Source organism: Lipotes vexillifer, unplaced genomic scaffold, assembly GCF_000442215.2.
Source record: "Lipotes vexillifer unplaced genomic scaffold, Lipotes_vexillifer_v1.1 scaffold916, whole genome shotgun sequence".
In the NCBI taxonomy this organism is placed as follows: domain Eukaryota; kingdom Metazoa; phylum Chordata; class Mammalia; order Artiodactyla; family Lipotidae; genus Lipotes; species Lipotes vexillifer.
Window position 1 is genome coordinate 6,817,653 of NW_006798383.1, and position 18,702 is coordinate 6,836,354.

General features: G+C 40.1%; 1 protein-coding gene across 3 annotated transcripts in view; it reads right to left on the bottom strand.

Annotated features, from left to right (window-relative positions):
• The window catches only part of SORCS1 (sortilin related VPS10 domain containing receptor 1), a 275,703-nt gene that overhangs the window by 228,151 nt on the left and 28,850 nt on the right, over nt 1-18,702 (bottom strand). The gene's annotated exons all lie outside the window — the stretch shown is intronic.

The window sequence follows — 18,702 nt, forward strand, 5'->3', positions numbered from 1 at the left end:
TTCCTTTAATCTAAAATATTTCCCATGGTCCCCCTACCCCCAGCCCTCCTCCCTGCTGAGCCTTGTCTAGCCTCCATTTTGGGGGGATGAAACTTGTCAGTCTTTTGTGAGAAAGGTGGAATGAAGTAGAAAGATCATGGAGTCCACTGTTTTTTCTCTCCATCACAAACCCTCCTGTTCACATCAACAATATCCCATGTCATCCCGCCTTTAGTCTGATTTTCTGAGTCTTGAGTCAAAGACTGTGCATTCAAAAGCCTGCTCTGGGTACTGTCCAAAGGCTCCTTTACCACCTGCTAAGATATTAATAGTTTACTTATTTATTTTCTTTATTGTCTATATATTCTCTCTAGAATACAAACCCATGAGTATAGTGATATTTCTCTATTTTTATCCCCACAAGTGCCTTCCCAGCAGCTAGAATGAAGTCCAGCATATATTATATATTCAGTAAATATATGACATGAATGAATGAAAGTTAAAGGAATGAATGGAGAGTTTTTCAGAGTAGTCACATAGATCTAGAAAGATGCCCAGAGTAATTTGAGCAGAAATGAATGTAAGTTCCATGGAAAAAGTCATTGGATGCCCTTCTCTATCTTTGGCCTATTGACAAGAGAATACGCTATACTCATGTAAAAATTCACAGCTCCAGAGGCTTGGGACTTTCTCCTTTTGAGGGTTAACCTTGGCCATAGCAGTGTGAACAATCCACAATAGGAGCAAGACGGAGGAGCTGCTCTGAAAACGGCTCTTTACTCTCTTGTTTTACGCCTCTAGGAATATGTGATAAAGCACCTCATTCCCGACTCTGCAGGTTGCCTTTCACTCAGTCCAAGTGCACACCTAACGCCTCCAGTCAGGTGGCCTCAATGCTACCCACTGACTTCTTCCCCAACAACTTATTCATTGGCACTTTCTGAGTTTGGTTTGGAGAAGCATGAAAGATGTGCTTAATGTGTGGCCGTATGAAGAGAGATCACTGCCGCCCAGGGTTTAAAGATTACCAGCTAAGGATGTGGCAGTTCCAGGAAAAGGAGAGAGAGAAAGGAAAAAAAAAAAAAAAAAACTAGAGCCCTGTCATAAGAGAACAGAGTGCCAGGCAAACACACAGGGCTTTCTCAGGCATTTGGAGGCAATCGTATTAAAACCTCAGGATAGTTAGTGTCATATTCCAAAGTGGTGTCCAATCACGGCAAATGGCACACAACGATCGCACACCAGACACGCTCAGTCTGAACTGTGTTTATGTTACCCAGGATGAATTTCAGGTTCCTCGCCGTTCTTTCACCCTGCCCTTCTCGAAGAGGAGAAAGGGACGGATGAAGTGGAGTGAGCGGAACGCTGTGGCTGTCAGCTCTGTTCCGGACAAGATGAAGAGCACACACAAAACTGGAGACTAATTGCCTCCCCTCCCATGTTCTGGTGAAGCCACTGTCCATCGACCATAAATTCTGACAAAGTTATAGGTCTCTCTGTCTTGTAGTCACCAAGCAGACAGTGTTCCCTTTCTGGATAACTGATGCAGAACCATCAGGTAATCTGCTAAGTACAAACTTCCGTGTCATCATTAAAGTCTATTGTATGTACTAAGCAAGGACGATCAGATGGCTCCTAAATTCACAAGAATATTTCCAGGGGATTTCATATTTACTGGCACACAAAAGCTGTCATTTTCCAAAAACAAATAAGTCATCAAATGATCATATTGCTTTGTGTCTCCAACCACAATTAACAATAATATATAACAGCCTTTTGCACTACTGCCAACAAGTAATTTCTATGATAATATGAAGAGGCTCAATTTTATAGACCATCTATTGTCTCAGGCAAGGTGATTTTCCCCACCCCCCTGCTCTTCTATTTCCCTGTAAACCAGAATATGTTTACTCTCTTCCCACAAGTGCGGATCTCACCACCTGCTTCTCCCGGCAGACTATTTCATCAAAATAAAAACCCTGGGCCTACAGAATATCATCAAATCAAGTTGATTATTTATCATTTATTTGAAATACTTCTGATACTCATTTATACTCTGCGTCAACAAACTGTATGAGATATTCTGCGTCTAAGTACTATTGGATGGGGGAGGTAGAATCATACAAATATTTTCAAACATATGGTTATTTAACATTAAGTAAATAAAACTCCTGGCTTCCTCAGTCTTTTCTTCTGGGTACTAAAAATATGTAGACCAAAATCTCACCATTTCTTTACAGTCTTCACCTAAAACCTTCTATTTGGGAATTTGACATTTTGGAAATTATAGAAGATGCCAGGATATTCCCCCCTGTAAGATTTACAGATGTATCTGTATTACACAAACCTTCCAGTGGTTCCTCTTTCAAATCTCTGCTCCAATCCACTCAAAACAAACAGGTCAGTCTGGATCCATTTTTGTTTAGCCATTTTTTTATTGCAAAAACAACTTTGTAAGACTGCCAGTAGAATTCAAAATAAAAGAAAAATAGGGAGTTCCCTGGTGGCACAGTGGTTAAGAATCCACCTGCCAATGCAGGGGACATGCCGTGACCCCTGGTCCGGGAAGATCCCACATGCTGCGGAGCAACTAAGCCCAGGCGCCACAACTTCTGAGCCTGTGCTCTAGAGCCTGTGAGCCACAACTACTGAGCCCACGAGCCACAACTACTGAAGCCCATGCACCTAGAGCTCGTGCTCCACAACAAGAGAAGCCACCGCAATGAGAAGCCCACGCACCACAATGAAGAGTAGCCCTGCTCACCGCAACTAGAGAAAGCCCGTGCGCAGCAACGAAGACCCAACGCAGCCATAAATAAACAAACAAACTTACAAAGAAAAATAAATTGACCCTATCCCATCAACAAGTGAAACCATGTTTGTGCCCCCTTCTACTCCTTTATCCACAGCTACATATCATATCACGGATTGAGTTTTTGGTTGTTTTTTTTTTTCATTTAATATTATGGCCTATATTCATTTCCACCTGAACTGTAAACACACAAATACATACACAGACATTAATACACACCACTGTATACAATGTATTTCAACTGCTTAATCACAAGCTTCAACACAGTTAGGTTACAACTGGTTCAGTGGTTGAACCATACTAAGTGCTTAATGAACTATTAACTGGATTAGTGGAATCTTATTATTTCAGTCTTCAAATTAGAATCTTTTAATAAATATATTTCAAATGAGTTAAAGTTTGTTCTGTCATGTTGTAGGTTATGAAAAGTAAATATGTTAGTAAGCAAATAAAGAATTTAAGTAAGACCTAAATAGAAAATGTTTAACCCATTTGAGAAAAAAGATACAGTGTAAATAATGTGATCCAATCTTTAGACGAAAATGATGCCCTTTATAAATAAAGTTCTAAGTCATCAATATGGGCTTCCTTGGTGGCGCAGTGGTTGAGAATCTGCCTGCCAATGCAGGTGACACGGGTTCGAGCCCTGGTCTGGGAGGACCCCACATGCCGCGGAGAAACTGGGCCCGTGAGCCACAACTACTGAGCCTGCCCGTCTGGAGCCTGTGCTCCGCAACAAGAGAGGCCGCGACAGTGAGAGGCCCGCGCACCGCGATGAAGAGGGGCCCCCGCTTGCCGCAACTGGAGAAAGCCCTTGCGCAGAAACGAAGACCCAACACAGCCAAAAATAAATAAATAAATTTATTTTAAAAAAATAATAAAGTTCTATCTTCTCAAGAAGGTATTCTACTAGGAAATATTATCAAAATAGAAACTTCAAATTAGTGAATATTCCTCAAAAAATAATAGATTACGTTCCTTAAATATATTCAGTGATCCCTGTTTTTGCTGATTTACATTGGCTATCTTCTTTTGGCTTTTTTTTTCTCCTTTTTTAATTAATTCATTTATTTTTGGCTATATTGGGTCTTCGTTGCTGCATGTGGGCTTTCTCTAGCTGTGGCGAGCAGGGGTTACTCTTCGTTGTGGTGCATGGGCTTCTCATTGTGGTGGCTTCTCTTGTTGTGGAGCATGGGCTATAGGCATGTGGGCTTCAGTAGTTGTGGCATGCAGACTCAGTAGCTGTGGCCCACAGGCTCTAGAGCACAGGCTCAGTAGTTGTGGCACATGGGCCTAGTTGCTAAATGGCATGTGGGATCTTCCCAGACCAGGGCTCGAACCCATGTCCCCTGCATAAGCAGATTCTTAACCACTGAGCCACCAGGGAAGCTCCCTTCTTTTGCCTTTTCGTGTGACTCTGAATAAATGGTGTTTTGCTGTGTTTAATCCTCTGCATTCTGGAATACAATCTGTATGATAGAACTTTAAAAGACCTTTATAAAAGGCATGACTCCAAACTCTGCAGGATTCCTGAAGTGAGCTCTCTAAAAAGAGGGCTTGTTTGCCTAGCATAAAGCTTGTTCCATAGTAGGTCCATACATCTTTGTAAGTGAACAAATGAATGAATAAAGGAATGAGCCCTCTTCGTCCCTGCTTCTGCTAAATGCAGTTCATGGATCCCTGTGACATTGAGAGTTCTGAGTCCTCTGAAACAAATCTCTGCTGTTCTACTTGGAAGTAAGTGGGGTTGGTAGAGACAATGGGAAGAGTCTGCCCTTAACAGGAAGGTAATTATTCTCTGTTCAGATCAGCCCACGAGCGATTAGAACCAGTTTACTCCTGTCCTGCAGGGTGTGCTGCACTCACTGCATCTACAGGTGAACTGTTTTCCATAGAAAGTCAATAATGGTGACACCGGCTCCCACCACCCAATTCTAAGCAATCGTTCATCATCCACTTCAGGGGAAGGAAGAAACTTTATTTGCTCTTCCTAGAGGTGATAAATGAACGTGAAATGCAATTTATAGATTTCAAATATGTCGCCTCTACCTTATTTTTGGGTATTAGTCCTTCTGAAAGCTCAGTGTCATCAAACATCAAATGCATCTCCACTCTCTTTGACTTGCTCCAGATTCAAAATAGGGTTACATGATGTAATTCTACAAAACGCTGCTTGACAGCTTCCTGATCCTTCCAGGTGTCTACTCAGAACATTCCTCCCAGAAGAATGCTCCTACTATTTAGTCTTCCAGATTCTTTTCCTAGGTGTGTTGTTCTTGGAATTCCATTATCTACCTATTTAGGCAGGGTGGAGTTATTAATAAGAGGCAGCTTCACCACCCCAAGGCATACATTTTTTCCCACCATTTCTTTGGTCCTAAAGCAAAGAGTATTTACTTTATGTGTTGTTCATTATTTTTTTGCTCATTTGTCTACTCCTTGTCATTCATGGACTGGAATCAAGAAGAGGTAATATACTAGGGATATCTCTCTTGCTTTGCTCAAGGCTTAACTCAGAACCAGATGCCCATATCACAGGTGCATAATAAGTAATTTCCATAGTGATAATGACAATGACAAAGAAAAATAACAATAGCAGCAATTGGGCACTCTAGTTATCTAGCCACTCCATTCAAACAAAAATCTATCTATAAATAGTAATAAGAGGCAATCTGCAAAACTCTGGCTCCAATATAAAAAACAAATTAAGCAAAATATAATCAGAGCAAGTAAATAATTGGCTGACTGATGTGGATGGAAGAGCTGTCTATTCCCAATGTGAGGTGGGCATTTACCCTTCCCAGATGAGCTGAGGGTGAAAGCAACAAGTGCTTAGCAATGGGCAACTGTTTGGAGGACAGAATTAGGGAAAGTTACACAGGATCCCAGAATGACCCATGAAAAGGAAGTCACTGAAGTACGAACAACAGTGAGAAAAGGAGAGGAAAGTTATTAAAAAGAAAAAGATTCAATCAAGTAAACACAGATAGAAAAGAGTCTGCAGAAAGACGTACCCAGTGAGCAATCACTTGTCCTAAGTCCCACTCTCACCCTCTCCCCAAACTCAGTGAAGCTCACCTAATGTTAAGTAACCCACCCATGTTCATTAACACGAAGGAGGGTCATTCAATACTAAGAGATCAGGAGACCATTTGGACAACAGACCATCTTCTTGTGACCTGAATATTGATTCAATGAAATTGGAGAGAAACTTTTGCACTGTATTCTGTAAGTTTACTTTTGAACTTTTTTTTTTTTTATGAGGACTCAAAGATTTTGAATTTTCAGGGGGAAAAAAAGAGTTTTCAAGAAGTCTATCAAACAATTTCAGTCCTTCATACTTCTCTTAATAGCCTTAGAAGACCCAACCTATTACCTATTATGTAATAATAATGATAATTCAGTCAATACTCTTTTTGCCAAACCCTGTAAGGCACAGAATAGTAACACTCACCAGGAATGATAACATATGGGTTACATATCGGTTACACTCCTTGGAAGACAGTTCAAGAAAGAAAGTTTATGGAAGATTGCTTCCAATTTCTCTTGGGACTATGGAACACAACCCTCTCGAGTTAACTTAGAGAATCTCAAACTAAAAAACACCATTTCGCTGTGAGACTCTGTTCCCATTACTGTGATTCTCTGCATGCATATGGACAGGTTGATATGCTGGGCTGAGTGTGGGGATACTGAACCACATGCTTGTTTTCCACAAAAAGAGCCATGACCAAATCCTAAACCTGACCTTTGTCAATGCTGTGGATGTGTGTACTTCCTCAGAAAAGAGGAAGAAAGTGAGTTTAGTGAATCCCACTCATGCCATGAGAAGAAGGAAAAACAAACCATAAATATATACTTTGATCACAGTATCCCATGGGGCCTAACTCCAAAGATGGATTTAGGTTTCATTTCTGCCATGCCTCTGATGCCAATTTTAAGATCTCACAGCTCACTTAATCTTTTTTTGAGCCTCCCTTTCATCATTGAGGGTAGTGATACTATAAAAAAGCTTATATGTATTGAGCATCTGCTATGTACCAGGCACTCCACTAAACCTTTAAAATATATTACCTCATTAAACTGTTAAAATATTTCAGATAGATATTACGTCCATTTGACAGAAGAGGAAATGAGGCTTTGAGGAATGAGGTGATTTGTTCAAGGTCACACTGCTGATCAGTGGTAAAGATATCTATGGGATCAAATAAGATCATCTGTGTGAAAGCAATGGTAAGCTTTGTGCCAATGATACCATTATTACTTCACAAAGAATGTCACTTTAGTACCGTATGTTCTGATAAAGTGTGATAGTTGAGTTCTGAAAAAGAAAGAGATAAACCTTGTTTTACAAATATCTCATAAAAATATTGCCCAGATGGGAAGAAGTGGGGGGCAATCAGGGACTAGGACTTAAATAATGGAGATCCAATAACAAGATGATTGGTAAGATATTCTTGAAGAAATATAGATAATTTTGGGAGGGGGGCTTTAAATATAAATCTGTGGAAGCAAAATACCCAGTCCTGGTTCACACTCAGATTTTTCACAGTGGTGCTGGCCTCCTTTTCCTTATTCTTCTACTTTCACTCCTCCATAAAACTGGTTTTATTTTTTATCATAAGTATGGGTGAGGAAAAAATGATAGAAATGGTCAAAAAAGCTCTGACCTAATGACAGTACAGGTAGGGAAACAAACATTTCCATACAAGCTTGTTCTCAAAAAAGTTTATGCTATGGAGCTTCCCTGGTGGCGCAGTGGTTGAGCGTCCGCCTGCCGATTCAGGGGACGCGGGTTCGTGCCCCAGTCCGGGAAGATCCCACATGCTGCGGAGCGGCTGGGCCCGTGAGCCGTGGCCGCTGAGTCTGCGCGTCCGGAGCCTGTGCTCCGCAACGGGAGAGGCCACAACACTGAGAGGCCCGTGTACCGCAAAAAAAAAAAAATGAAAAGTTTATGCTAAAGCCAATAAGAATCATTACCATGTAATTATTTTCCTCATAAACAGATCCTATGTCTAATTGGCATTTAAAAAATAAACTCATTTTGCTGGAGAAATTGCTATTATTACACTAAGGGGATAGAGTATATGGACCACTCATTAATGCTTAGCATTGTGTCGTCTGGTTTTAAAATATGGCAGTTTTAAAGGAAAAGAATGATGTACAAACTTGAGATTTTTATTTTTGCAGTCACTATGGAGACTGATTAAATATCTTGAGAATATTTGAGCTGCCTTAAAAATCCCAGCATTATCCATAGCCTCTGCTCAAACTCCATCAGAACACACTTCCATGGTCATTACAAGTCCCAGAGTAACTTCTCTCTTAAATCCCCAAAGAGCTATAAATGCCAAAAGGTTACATCATTTTAAAATGTTAGCTGGTATCAGAGGGAGCCGTGAATCTGGGAGAAATGGACATTCATCTTCTTCGCTCATGGGAAACTTTATAAGAAATGATGTTCATTTAATGGCAAGAAATCTCTTTACTCCACTAGAAATGATAAAGGAGAGGAGGTGGGGGAGAAAGAGCAAGAAAGAGAAGCTATCAGTACATGTTAACATTGATTTACGTGAGAGACATACCATTTGGGGTAAAATCGCTAAGTTGTGCATTTGATTTTAGAGTTTGAATGAATATCAAGTTGAAAGTCAGAATGAGAGGAAGAGCCCGTAGGAATGAATCCATTCTGAAAATCAGGGAAAAGAACATACTCACATGCTTCATTCTTTGCTCTCCTAGTATCATCATTCTGAGGAGGATGGTTTAATTTTACTTATATTAATGCTTCATGGTAAACGGACAAATATACCAGGGTATATAGGGGAATATTAATAAAGTCTCAGCCACATGACACCTTGCTAATGTATTTGGCTATTAAAGCTTTCCGGGGAAGACAGTGGAGACCAGCAGGGGTTTCTCTCCAACAGGATTTGTAGATTAGTGAAGTGATGGTTGCCTCCCAGCCCCTCTGCAGAGCTCTCAGGAAGATGGGGCGGGAGGGGAACATCCAGAAAAAGTGCCTCCAGTTAACAAGGAGATCTATTGCACGTAACATTTTTTCTTAGTTCCTTAATTATTTAATGACAGACACTGATCATCTCAAGTTGTTTTTGAGAGGCAGACAGGGTGGATACGCTTAATCAAGCTGCCCCGGAGCATAATTACATTCTGCTGCTGCTTCTCCTCTCTTCTTTCCCTTCCATCAGAGCAGGCAATGTAGTAATGCAATGATTTTTGTTGTTGTTGTTGTTTTGTTGTTTTTTTTTTTGCGGTACGCGGGCCTCTCACTGTTGTGACCTCTCCTGTCGCGGAGCACAGGCTCCGGACGCGCAGGCTCAGCGGCCATGGCTCACGGGCCCAGCCGCTCCGCGGCATGTGGGATCTTCCCGGACCGGGGCACGAACCCGTGTCCCCTGCATCGGCAGGCGGACTCTCAACCACTGCGCCACCAGGGAAGCCCAGTAATGCAATGTTTTAAGAAGATTTTTTTCCCATGATTGCATGGCAGTTCTAGATCTTGGGCTGATTCCATTTCAAAACAAGTGTCTCAGAAGCAGCAGAACTCATCCCGTATGTTAAGAGAAAAGGACCTCTGTTCCACTTATTTATTGCCGTGCAATAAACTACATCAAAATGGTGGCTACAGACAACCATTTATTTTGTTCTTGGTTTTGTGGGTCAGGGATTCCGAAAGTGCTCAGCTGGGCAGTGAGTCTTAAATCCACTTGATGTCAACTGTGGTGGCTGGAACTGGAGGCTCCACTTCCAAGATGGCTTTTTTACTCATGTGTTGGTCTTAGCCTCTCTCTTTCTCTCCATGTTGAATCCCATCCTCCAGGCCCTTCCCATGTGGCTTGAACTTCACAGAGTATTACAGTTTCATGGTTGTTAGATTTCATAATTGGTGGCTGGCTTCTCCCAGTATGAGGGTCCCAAGAGTGAGTGTTCAAGGGACTCCCGTGGAAGCTACAAGGCTTCTTATGACCTGTCCTCAGAAGTTCTAGATGCCCATTTTGCCCCATTCTATTGATCACACACGTCACTAACTCTGAGTTAGATTTAACGGGAAGAGAAAAATGGACTCTACCTCTCAAGGGGGGAAGGACATATGCACACACAGAAGAATGGCAAGAATTGACGGCAGCCATCTTGGAGATATATGACAACAACTATTTTCTGTACAATATGTCACTTATAGTTAAAATAAGGGGGGTATGATAAAAACATTATTATTATATTCAATATGAATTTCAAAGTCTTTTCATAATCATAATACATCTGGAAATCAGACAACTTGAGGTTATCAGATTTTGCATTGGGTTTTGGCTGTGAAATAGCTGCTACCTTAAATTTCTGAAGGCTATAAATTCCCAATCTGGTATCAATTCAAGGTGAGTATTTATTGAAGCCTAAGTGAATTTTATTGTTAGTCAGTCTCAGAGATATCAAGAGACCCAAGGTCAAGAAATTCTAGTTTGGGGCTTCCCTGGTGGCACAGCGGTTAAGAATCCACCTGCCAATGCAGGGGACACGGGTTCAAGCCCTGGTCCAGGAAGATCCCACATGCCACGGATCAATAAAGCCCACGCGTCACAACTACTGAGCCTGTGCTCTAGAGTCTGCAAGTCACAACTACTGAGCCCACGTGCCGCTACTACTGAAGCCCGCACACCTAGGGCCTGTGCTCCGCAACAAGAGAAGCCACCACAATTAGAAGCCTGCGCACGGCAACAAAGAGTAGCCCCCGCTCACCGCAACTGGAGAAAAGCCCATGCGCAGCAATGAAGACCCGATGCAGCCAAAAATAAAATAAATAAATTAAAAAAAAGAAACACCATTCACATAAAAAAAAAAAAAAAGAAATTCTAGTCTGTGGATTTTCAGGATACATAAACTGCCCGGATTAAATTATAGAAGACTATATCCATTAAACATTCATTAAAATGTGCATAATTAACTATTCAGTAAGAGAGCCCATATCTAGGCATTTCAATCCCATCATTTAATTAAGGATCTCATGCTATAAAAAATGAGTTTCTTAAGAGCAAAACCAGTTCTTGTCCCTTTATGTTCACAGCAGAACCACCAATATCAATTACGACACAATCTAGCAAGAAAATGGAATATTTACTGTTCTCTTGGGTCTTAAACTGACTGACTTTTAAGGTAGCCTTGGACCAACAAAAACAACAAAAGGCCATTTGTGAATGGTGGAATGGTAAATGTGTCCCAGAAACATACAGCAAGTTTAATTTTCATTGTACACAGGCTGGTGTAAAACCATCTGCAATTTTCATTTTATGTTTTTTATTTTATATGCATCCTGCTGTGTAGTTCAATTCCTATGGCTACTAGGCCAACCCTATAAAACACTCATCTGCTCCAAGTTACTACCAACGGGGAATCCACACTTTAAGAAAATATCTACAAAACCAGCCCTCTTGACTTCAGTGGCATTTTTCAGCCCCACGATTCAAAAGGAATAAAAAGGATCCCCAAAAAGGGTTAAAAAAGAACAAAAATTTTGCCTTCATAGAACCTTTGCAAACACATGATCTTTATGTATCTGGGCTAATATCTTTTATGTATCTAGTCACCACAGTTGCTCAGAGGTTAGCATCCTTAATAATCAGAATGATATCTAATCAAGGTGCTATCATGCAATCTAATTATAGAAGTTCCATTCTATTTTGTGACTATGTAAAAGCATTTTCCTATTGAGATTCATGTTTGTGATGGGTTGAATATGCCCATAAAGATACCATCATTTACAAAGCTGACTGATCTTGATTTAAGAGCTGCTTTTTTTTATAAAGAGACCGTCCACAGGCAGTTTGGTTTTCTCCGAATGGACCAGAGATGAGATGAACATATGTCATATTTTGTCCTGTAGAGTCCTGGTTTCCTCCTGCTGTACCATCATAAATATTATTACTGACACTCAGAAATATATGGTTTGGACTATAAATTATATGGTCATCCTACAGAGTGGAAGATTTCTTTATCTGAAACCCTCAGAGAATTCTTCCCAAAAGTGAATTTTCCCAATAACTGAGCAACTTTTAAAAAAACAGTGATCATGTTTAATTAAAGAAGAAAGTGCTATGTAACGTTTAAATGAAAATGACATGTATGTTATATACATGATGTCCTACAAACTCATGGATAGACCACACCTTCCTTGACAGAATATACCACATATCATTTACCATTCCCTGAAATCCAGGGTCGTGAAAATACAACTGAGTTAATTCATTTGACTATAATATAGCAGTGCTTTCTGGAACTACTGAAGTGTGCTGAGCTCTCCGCTGAACGTGAAATAGTTTTCTAGGTTCAAATAATTCCCCATACTCCACCCATTAATTCCATACTTTTCCACTGTCAGACAGGCTCCTACTAATATAATAGAAACCTCTTTTCCACCTTCAATCTAAATAATTCTTCTGATGACCTATTTTATTAAATTAAGAACACATTCTCAAAGTAAACCCTGTTCTAAAATCAATTTATGTTTTTTCTAGAACCCTCACTCAAATATCTTGATCACCAAATGAAGCCTTGCCTGTATAACACTGATGGCCACTTGCCTGTATAACACTGATGGCCACTTGCCTGTATAACACTGATGGCCACTTGCCTGTTCTTAGACATTCTAGAATTTCAGTTGTGTGGACCAGCCTATAAACCTGGTAGGCTCTTCTTTGGAGCCCACACTGATCACCATGTTTTCCTCTGAAGGTCACATGTGAACTGTGTCAGGCTGCAGCTTAGTCTTGTCACTGGGGAGCCTCTCAAACCTGGCCCCTCCTCAGTTCACAAACAGCTGGTACTGAATCTAATTCCTTCAATTCACAGTAAAAGGAAGAAGAAAAGAGCGCTCCTAATGACAGGGGTGCAGGCTTTAAGTTAGCTGGCAGGTGTCCAGTTTTTGATAAATGTCAATGTACCAATGATACAATAACTTTGTTTCTTTTAAATTATTCATTTTACTTGCTTTAAAATTTAGTATTTTTTTCAAGTTTGAGTAAGAATTAACATGTGTTCATTGCAGAAAACTTTGAAAAATGCCACCTCAAAAGTACTCAGAAATAAGAAAAATCACTCAAACATCACTATGCAGAGATAATTGTCCGTAACATTTTGAAGTTTGCTTTTACAATCTTTGTTTCCATGCATATATAGATACACACACATACATAAATGGGGGGAGACAGAGAAAGACAGACAGACAAACAGACACACACACACACACACACACACACACCCCGGGGGGAGGGGAAAGAGAGAGAAAGATTGGTTTACATAGCAAGAGACAGTTCCAAGTGATACTTTCTGCTTTTTAACCTGCTTTCTCCACCTTAAAACTACATTGCAAACATTTTCCAGGCTATTAAATACTCTTTAGTATTATCATTTTCTACTGGCTACTATTATAGCCAATTCAAATTCTATTGAATTTGACTGATGGAAACACCACTATGCAATTAATCCCTTATTAGAAGGTTTTAAAATTTCACTGATGTACTCTTATGACCTAATGTACATTAACATTTCTGTACATCAACTATTATTTCTTCAAGTAATTTCCTTAAAGTAGAATTTATGTTTCAAAGAATAGAAAGTTTGTTACCTCTTTGGATACATATTACCAAATGTCTCTCAGAAAAAGAGAATACTAATTCATGGTTTGCTATCAGGGACGTGGGACGTACCTATCACCAACACTACCTTTTTTTTTTCTCCTCTCTCCTTAGAATGTTTTCTAAGCTGACCAGGCAAAAAGGTATAGTTTGTGTCAAGACACATTACTAATGATAGTGAATTTTTCTTTCCTCCCTCCCTCCTTTTCTTCCTTTTGCCACGTGTATTTAGTCATTTGAATATCCTCATTTGGTAGATTGCCAGTTCACTGTTTTTCTCCATTTTAAACCATGATTGTTACTCTTTTTCTTATTGATTTATATATATTGCCATTCTTACTTCATAGTCTATTTGTAACAGTCTATTTATGCACATTTTCAATCTTCATCTAAGTTTCTAGAAAAAAGCAAGAAAGTATCATTCTGCACATATTACACAGGAGTAGACATAGAAGACCCCTGATAAGCATTTCAAGTTTGAAGGCAATTAAGAGTAAAAACTCTAAATCACACGGCACGTCAGTAATTGTGTTCCCTGAATAAAGGAGCCACAGAAAACATGATTTCTCCATTTTGATTCTATCATCAATTCACAGGCAAACCTTTCCTGTAACCCATTTATCATAAATTGTAAGATGTTAAAAAAATACTTCACCTCACAAAAAAACCCTGCAAGTTAAGCTACTATTTAAGAAGATTTTATACATACATGACATTTTCATTTAAACTTTACACAGCCCTTTATGAATGTTAATTAAGATATTCCAACCAGAAATTGAAGCAAACCACAAGGGAGTGAAATTAGGCAGTGAGGGACATGATAATTTCTCCAAGACAATTTCAGAGCATTTTTGGCATTTGTATGGCTAACACCCAAGAACCTGGTTCCCAGGTCTGCCTTCTAAACGTGAGACCACCAAATAAGCAGGTCTTCTAACCAGTGAGTATGAGCTCAGAGTGGTTATTACCCAACATGTGTAAATTTGTCTAAAACACATGAGAAACTGTCAACTAAACTGAATATTCCCTCTTTGATACAATTTACATTGAATTCATAATTGAGGCACTAAATGGAACCTTATAAAGTCTGTCTTATCTACAGGATATTTTAACAAAAATACAGAAATACCCTCAACAAAATTCTTAGATTCGGCCTTCAGGTATTTCAAGAACGAATAGAAAAACATGACTTTTGAAATACAAAGGATTTTTTGAGGAAAATGTTTTCACTCCACTCTAGGCCAGATGTTCACCGTTCAACCATTTCTTTCTTCTCTCTTTCTCTCTTTTTTTCTTCTAATTTATTTAAGTAAGTTTTAGGCACCAAATGATAGCTATTGTACTTAAGACTGGGGATTAAATTATAAATGAGACACTGAATGCCTTACTACACTGTGAATTCTTCCACAACTGGCTCTGCCACAGAAATAAGAGGTAAAATTCAGTGGAAAACGCACAGTCGTACAGGTAGTAACACTTACAAAGTATTGTGAGAACACAAAAAAGTACTTTTTTTTCCTGTTGTTGGATTGAGGGAAGGAGCCATAGTGCACTGGATTCTACAATGGGTTTTGAAGGAATGTGTAGGTATTTGATAGAAGGGGCGGGAAGGATTTCATGGCAGAGGAGTCAACCTCTACAAAGATAGAGAAGTGTGAACACACACTGCATGCTCAGGTAATAGTGTAACAGGGAAGAGCCAAATCTGACTACGTGTTGGATCTGTTTCTTTTACTTTAACCTTTGCTTTCTGCTGCTTTTGTTCACTAAAAGGATACTGTCTCTACATAATGGCCTGCCTCCGGGAACCCTGCCCCTCTGCCTGAATGCTAAACCAAAGTGCCTTTGTTCAGGGAAACATCGGGACCCTGTCCACCTGTGGATGGCTGCAAGAAAGAAGAAATTACCACATCCCCTCCCCGAGGCTGGCCATCCCAGGGGACATTCGCAAAACTTACGGGCTTTTTACTTTACTTCCTCATCTCCTCCCCCTCTCTGTGCTATAAAAGAAACTGGCATCCAAACCCCGATAAGATGGTTATTTTGAGACTTTAGTCTGCCATCTTCTCAGTCTGCCGGCTTTCCAAATAAAGTCGTCTTCCTTGCCTCAACACCTCGTCTCCGATTTATTGGCCTGTCGTGTCGTGCAGCGAGCAGTGCAGCTTGGACTTGGTAACAATAGCAAGTTCCGCAGTATGCCAGAAGTTAGGTAAAGCAGTCTACAGCCAAGTTAAAAGAGCTTTACTAGCCATGCAAAGGGGTTCTGACTTAAATAGCAAGGGAGTTGATTTATTCTGAGCCATACACACAAATTCAAGATTTTAAAGCTGGAAATAAAAAGACTCCAGCTCACGTAGAATGACCACTTTGGAGGTGATACAGAAGTTGGATTAAAGAGAAGAGAAGTTGGAGGCAGGAAGCTCACTTAAGAGGTTGTTGCAATAGTTCAGCTAAGAGAAGTGTCAGGGGGCTTCCCTGGTGGCGCAGTGGTTGAGAGTCCGCCTGCCGATGCAGGGGACACGGGTTCGTGCCCCAGTCCGGGAAGATCCCACATGCCGCGGGGCGGCTGGGCCCGTGAGCCATGGCCGCTGAGCCTGCGCGTCCGGAGCCTGTGCTCCGCAACGGGAGAGGCCACAGCAGTGAGAGGCCCGCGTACCGCAAAAAAAAAAAAAAAAAAAAAGAGAGAAGTGTCAGGAACACATGCAATCTTAGACCAAATAACAGTATCCCTGAAGCTGGGCAGTTAAGCCTTTACCATGAGGAGTCCAATCCACCAGAATGCCAATCATACTTTATAGTTATTTCCAGCCAAATTTATAAGTACCGGAGATTCCAAAAAAGATTTTTAAGAAGCACACCCCTTGGGAAAAGACAGCTGAGTCTGACAACCAACGCTCTTCAAGGATCTAACAGGAGAGAAGAATAAAGAAAACATGTCTCCCCAATTTCACACTTGCCAATGTAAATGAGCACATGTGCCTATTTAATGTTCAACAGATTTTCCAAGCCACGGAGTGTGGAACTGCCACAAAGAAAACCATAAGGCTACAAGGAATCATTTCCGTGAGAGACTTTTTTCCTTGGCAAGTAGCACAGTGAAATACAGAGGTTAAAACTCCATGGTGCACAGGCTGACTCTGACCAGTCCCCAAGTTCTGTTTGATGTAAATAATGTTGGCCCAAAGAGCACTGTTGATCAGCCAATTTTCCAACAAGGTCCAGATTGACCAGGACCATATTCCCATATGGTCATAACCAACAAGAGCTTTAGAGCTGCTATCTCCTATAGAGAGAGGTCAGGTCATATGATCTCTAGTTTATCACAATCCACATTATCCTCTGCTGCCTTCTCAGTACTAAAAGCTGGATCTGTTTGTTGGCTTTTGTCATTAATAAGAGAAAAAAAAATGCAGCATAACTTCAGACCTTAAATAAAAAATAAGTACTGCGTCCTTGTTGCTATTCAAAGCGGGACATCAAACAACAAACTGAGAGGATGGAGATTACATTAGACACTGGGGACATTCCTCACTTCCCCCAATTCATAGGCTATCTCACTTTTTTTCTTTGAAATAAAACACCCGTGCCCAATGAATCCTTAGTCACATCTCCAGTTGCCTGTTCAAGCGATAGGTATCTGAATTGAGACTCCTCCAGGAGCTAAGAACACACACTTGAACTCGATTCTCAGTTCTTATTACTAGTTATGTGACCTTGAGAAATCACTTATTATCTGATTCTTTATTGTCATGGCTATGAAATGGAGCTAAAAATGTCCATTTCACAGAGTAGGTGTTTACTACGATTAAATGGAACCAAAGCACAGAGCTCAGCATTTTCTAAGCAAAATTCATAGTTGCAGTATCATAAAGATTCAACAGTCATGCAAATTTGAGGAATAGTAGAAGAAAGAAAAAAATTTTAAGGTTTATTTGATTTACTAATGTCTCTGAAAAGCACATTTGGAGGCAAAAAGGGAGGTACTTTTTAACATTTGCTGAATGTATTTGAAGACAAAATCTGTTTTTGTTCATGGAGCTTCTAGAGAACTAGGGCTCTGAGGAACAGATTTTAGGAAATACCAATCAACTGTCTACTTTGCTGGCTCACAGAAGACATGTAACAGTTGTTAGTTCACTCTTATAACTGGCTCTAGGCTTTCTGTGGCTTTAGATGAATCTCATTACTCTGAAATTTATCTGTGAGAACAAGGTATAAAAGAATAAGGATGGGAGCACTGAGGAAGAGATCAGGTGATGTTGTGCTGATTATAGGGCTGGAAAGAAGCTCTGGCTCTGATGACCCTTCTTGCTGGGAAAGATGGCCAAAACCACATCGATTCTGAACCTTTAGAATAATGGTCTTTTCTGCTGTCTTTGGCGTTTATGGGGGAACAAGACGCTTGCTTCGTGTACTCAAGTTATCCAACATGATTAAGGTAAAAAACGTGCCACAATTACAGGACTACGAGAGAAGTCCAGTGTTCCAAACGGGAATGGTCTGTAAAGTGGGTGAACCACTTGACAGTCAAGGGGGAAGGAAGTGTGTAGTGAAATGGGAGGTATGGCTCACTTCTGCCGCTGGCTGGTTCTGGGACATTAGGAAAGTCGCTTAAACCTCTCTGAGCCCAAATGTCATCATCTTAAAATACTGGGTTGGAAGAGAAAGTTAGTTTCTAGTGTCTCTTTCGGTTCAAACATTTTACAACTATTCTGAGGTGAAAGATATATTCTAATGAGGTAGGCAAATCAAATTTTATTGAATCAAATCCTTTATACCTATAAATATTACCTTTTCCAAAGATTTCATCTTCAATTGATCTTTTCTTGGCATGTGAGTCTTAAGTTTTGTCCTTATTTAGCAGAATGTGCAAGGAATACCTGTTTAAAAGAAGTCTGTGCTGTTTCTTTGTGTCAAGGGAATAATTTCTTAATTTACATATTGGCAGTTCAGGTTTTCTGAAATCAGAAATTTACCATAGGTAAACCTATGGTAAGAAGGACAGCAGAAAGAAAGTTTGTGCTAAGTGGAAGCTTTAAATCACAGAAACTTCATCATGCTTCTCAATCTAAGACTGCAAATTTTTAAGAAGATGTAGATCTTCTTGACATACAGTGTTTCTCACCAGTCCCTTTATCAAATCTGCTTTTTCCCTGAAGGTAAATTCTTCTAGTGCTGCATTATAAGTGTAAGTCCCACCCCATCCAGGCTCAGTTGCCAATGAAACCTATGAGATTATATTTACTTTTTTGAGCTAGAATGTAA